The sequence below is a fragment of the Arabidopsis lyrata genome (genome assembly GCF_000004255.2).
Source record: "Arabidopsis lyrata subsp. lyrata unplaced genomic scaffold ARALYscaffold_7, whole genome shotgun sequence".
Classification (NCBI taxonomy): domain Eukaryota; kingdom Viridiplantae; phylum Streptophyta; class Magnoliopsida; order Brassicales; family Brassicaceae; genus Arabidopsis; species Arabidopsis lyrata.
This window is the reverse complement of record NW_003302549.1, coordinates 19,849,515-19,854,598: the sequence shown is the minus strand read 5'-3', so window position 1 is coordinate 19,854,598 and position 5,084 is coordinate 19,849,515.

The following is a 5,084-nucleotide window of genomic DNA, read 5'->3' as shown; positions in this document are numbered from 1 at the left end:
CCCACCGATTCACATAGGAAGTTAACACTGGAAAAGAAGAAACTCCGGAGAAAGATTCATCGAATGCAACGCAGGATTACTGCGATATCATGAGATCTTCACATCCTCGGTTCTCATCCCGGAGAATGGATTAAGCTCGGAATTTCCGACTTCGCTCGTATTCCTGACAGCGTGATGCCAATCCTCGACCTCCCCGGTCAAGGAGTTCAAGTGTTATGCACATCGAGAAGAGCTCCCTAAGTGTTTGAAGATCGACACCTTGTCTTATTTGCTTGAATAAATGCTTTGTTTCCAGTTTCTGTATGTTCGCCCAGTCGAACTTTGATTTGCTTTGAAGAAAAAATAAAATAAATTTTTATTAGTAGCTGAACTCGTTCCCGAGCTGCCTACGTACCCATTTCGGGATCAAGCCACACCGTAGTTCATGTACATAGTAAAAACGTGTGTCTTAAACATAAAACTTCTTTAGGTTGATTACATTCCAAGGTCGCTTGACTGACCTATCTTCTAAGTCTTTCAACCTATATACGCCACTGCGAACCACTTCGGTAATAATGTAAGGTCCTTCCCAATTAACGCCAAGTTTCCCTGCGCCTTCTTCCTTTTTATTGTCAAAAACTCGTCATAGCACATAATCTCCTACGAAGAACGGCCTATTTTTGACTTTGGAGTTGTAGTATCGAGCTGCTGCTTGCTGGTAATTTTGAATCTGAATTAAAGCTTGATCTCGTCTTTCATTAATGGTATCTTACGAGTCATCGAGCATTGATGAATTTTCTTCTTCATTGGACGGTGCTTCTGTTCGGCGAAGGCCAGGTACGTTGAGTTCAGCCGGTACTACTGCTTCCATGCCATAAACCAGAGAGAACGGAGTTTCTCCAGTAGGTCGCCTAGGGGTTGTACGATAGGCCCATAGGACGGGTTGCAGTTCATTCAAACATTTTTTGAGATTGCTCAGAATTGTCTTGTTCGCGGCCTCGGCTTGGCCATTTCCTTGTGGATACCGTGGAGTAGAGTAGCTGACTTTGATTCCCCATTCCGAACAAAAAGGTTTGAACTCGTGTGAAATGAATTGTGGTCCATTATCAGTAACTATCTCGTATGGAACCCCATGTCGGCATATGATATTTTTCTAAATGAAAGTATTTACCGCCGAGTCTTTGATGCTAGTGTATGCTTCGGCTTCAATCCATTTCGAAAAATAGTCCGTCAAGATTAACAAGTATTGCACTCCTCGAGTTGATCTGTGCAATGGTCCAATGATATCCATCGACCACCTCATAAATGGGTACGGGGCAGAGATGGAGGAGAATAACTCCGAAGGTTGATGGATCAGTGGTACATGAAGTTGACAACGTTTACACCTTTGGGCGAACTTGACGCAATCCGTGATCATAGTAGGCCAATAATAGCCCATTCTTTTTATTTTAAAAGCCATAGCCCTTCCAGACAAATGACTCCCACACAGCCCTTCATGTACTTCTCTTACAACAATTTCGACTTCGGGCCCAAAAATGCACAATAGATAAGGGTCACTGACACCCCGCCTATACAACGTATCCTTTGATAGGCAAAATTTTGCGCTAAGGATTCTCATTTTCCTGGCTTGCCACTTATCTTTTGGGAGCTCGCCTGTCATGATGTAGTGTTTTATTGGCTCCCTCCAATCAGCCCCCCAATCTTTAGCCGGAATTTGGTCAATTTCGTGAAATATTCGCGGTTCCGGTTTGGGATGTTCATTTGGTTCGAGGTCTGGTTCAGGATGGTCGTCTTCGATTAATGGTCCCGTTTCTAGAACTGTTTCCGGAAGTTTATCTGGCTCCTTACTATTGCTTTTCTTAGATACGTCGGGCTCAGATATGTCCGACTTCTTTGACTTCCTCCGTTTGATAGGTGGCAGTTCGATCTCAGGTTCACCACGATCACGCGCCGTTGCTCGAGATCTTGTAACAATGAGAGCTTCTTTGTCAGTTTTAATGCTTCCCTCCAAGATACATTCCACCGGAATGATTCTTTTTAGTTCAGGATCTGACGTTGATGCTAACGCGGCAAGTGCGTCTGCGGTTGTATTTTCTCCTCGAGGTATGCAAATTAGTTCGAACTTCATGAAGTCTTTGGACAGACCCTTCACTACTTCAAGGTACGCCTCCATTCTTGAGTCTTTGGCTTCATAATTTGCCATTGAATTGATTAACTACTAGTTGCGAATCACAATAAGAAACCACTTCTTCAGCTCCGACTCCTTGTGCTAGCCGAAGTCCGGCAATTAGTGCTTCATACTCTGCCTCGTTGTTAGAAGCATTGAATAATAAACGGAGCGATTGTTCGAGAATTTCCGATGTAGGAGATTCCAACTTGATTCCTACCCCGGATCCTTGTTTTGATGAGGATCCATCTACATATAGTTTCCAAGTTTGATTCTCCGGTTGTTCCGACGCGCTCAGTACTTGTAGTTCAGTTAGGAAATCTGCCAAAACTTGAGCCTTCATGCTGACCCGGCTTTTGTATTCTAAATCATATTCACTTAGTTCCACTGCCCATTTCGCTAATCGTCCGGATTGGTTTGGACTATGAAGTATTGTTCGAAGTGGCTGATTTGTTAATACTTCGATTGGATGGGATTGGAAATATGGTCGTAGCTTTTCGGCAGAAGTCACCACTGCAAGTGCGAGCTTTTCCATCATTGCATACCTTGTTTCCGGATCTGTCATTGACTTACTTATGTAATAAATCGGCTTTTGCTCCCCGCGATCCTCCCGGACCAAGACTCCACTAACTGCATGATTGGACACCGAAACGTACAAATAGAGCTTCTCATCCAGTTCGGGTTTAGATAACACGAGTGGAGCAGCTAGGTATGCTTTAAGCTGTCCGAAGGCTTCTTCACACTTCTCATCCCAAATGAATCCTTTGTTTCCTTTTAAAATTTGGTAAAAAGGTAAAGATTTATCTGTTGACCTTGAAATAAACCGGTTTAGAGCTGCAATCCAACCAGTCAACCGCTGTACTTCTTTGAAGTTCTTCGGAGATGGCATATTTAGAAAGTCATTGATTTGGTTTGGATTGGCTTCAATTCCCCTTTTTGTCACAATATAACCAAGAAATTCTCCGGACGGGACTCTGAATGTGCACTTTGCTGGGTTCAGCTTCATTTGATATTGATTGAGAATCTCGAAACATTCCTCCAAATGCTTAATGTGATCTTCTTTTTTCAATGACTTAACCAACATATCATCTATGTAGACTTCCATTGTCTTTCCGAGGTGCTTATGAAACATTTTATTGACCAACCGTTGATAAATTGCTCCTGTATTTTTAAAACCAAAAGGCATTACCTTATAACAATAAGTACCTCTATCTGTGATAAACGACGTTTTCTCTTGGTCTTTAGGATTCATCATTATTTGGTGTTATCTTTTGCCTCGTGGTATTCCTTCACGAAATCTTCTATCTTGAATTTGGAAAGATCTCCACTGGCCCACAGTTCTGCGAGATGCTTTTCGAGGACGCTACAATCTTTGGTTAAGTGTCCGGTTACCTTATGGATGTCACAGTGCAAACTTTCATCACGGACCCAAGTGTTTGACCTTTCTTTTCCTTGAAATTGCTTTCCGACGATATTGTCGAGGGGTTGCGATCCAAACTTTATTGGTCCTTGGTTTTCCCAAGGCTCAGTGCTTTTAGCAATGTATTCTTCCGTTGGTTACGCTTGTTTGTTCCTCTTTGCAAAACTCTCTTTTTCGTCTTCTACTTCCATCCAATTGTTTGCAAGAAAAAGTGCGTCTTGAATCGTGTCCGGTTTGTGAAGTATTAGATCTTCTTTGAACCTTGAATCATGCCACAACCCTTTTCGTAGGGCAGATAGAGCTGACTGCTGTGAAATTCTTGGGAGCTTTGATAGCACCCCTTTGAACTTGGTGATGAAAACCCTAAGTGACTCGTTCGGCCCTTGTGATAGATTCCAAAGGTCGGCGTCCGAAACGCTTTTATCCATAAGGATAGAATATTGTTTCAAGAATACAGCCGATAGCTCGTCAAAATTGTTGATTGAACCTGGCTCTAGCTGGGTGAACCACATTAGTGCTTGGCCGCACAGATTTTCCGAAAAGAGTTTGCAGTATCTCGCATCCTCATCAGCTTCATCCAATTCGACTCTTCCAGCGGCAATCAAAAAGGCTGCGAGATATCTCTTTGGGTCTTCCAGTCCATTGTAAGGATCCAGTTTGAGCTTCCGAGAATCTTTGATTCTCAAGTTTGCGATTCGCGGGATGAAAGGTGTTCGCCTAGTTTCTTCAACGACTCGGTTGATATCCGGCTCTGAACTAGTGGCCTGGTGGAACTTTGACTTCATTTCTTTTAGTTCCTGGCTAACCTTTCTCATGGTCTCGAACTGGTCGAGGATTTCTTGCTCGTACTGATCTACAAGCTGATCATCATCTCTGAGCTGCGTCTCTCCGTCTGTCGGCTGAATTGCTGTATCAGGAGTTGTTTGTTCATTGGTTTCATTTCGCACAAGGGAGCTTGGCGAATTGAACATTCTTCTTCGGACTCCCACCGAGTTCCCTGCACTCAGAGAACGAACACGAGATTGTATAGTATTGACGTTTTGACTAAGGGATACCTGGGTTGTTTTTAATTTGTCTACAGCCTTCTCCACATCTGAGAACTTCTGTGATATTTCCGACATGGTTTGCTGCATGGCCTTGAGAGCTTCAGCCACTGACGTGTCAGGGGTGTTTCCTACAGACATTGCTGCTTGTCTCGGAAATGTAATGAAGAAAATCTGATAACTCAAGAACTCTCTAGTTCCCCACAGACGGCGCCAAAATGTGGACGTCGGATTCACACACTCAAATACTTGTTTATTTAGTGGGAAAAATTATTCTTGAGGACAAAAATCAATGTATATCAAGCTGCTAATTGCTATGGAAATGGCTATAGTATATTTGCTACAAAAACTGCTTGTCCCTTACAAGGCTCTTGGCCCTCCTACTTATACTAACGAATACATTTAACTCCTAATTAAATACAATTATTCTCTCTTTAATGTGTCTGTTACAGTCTTCGAATTTAATGTTCGAACG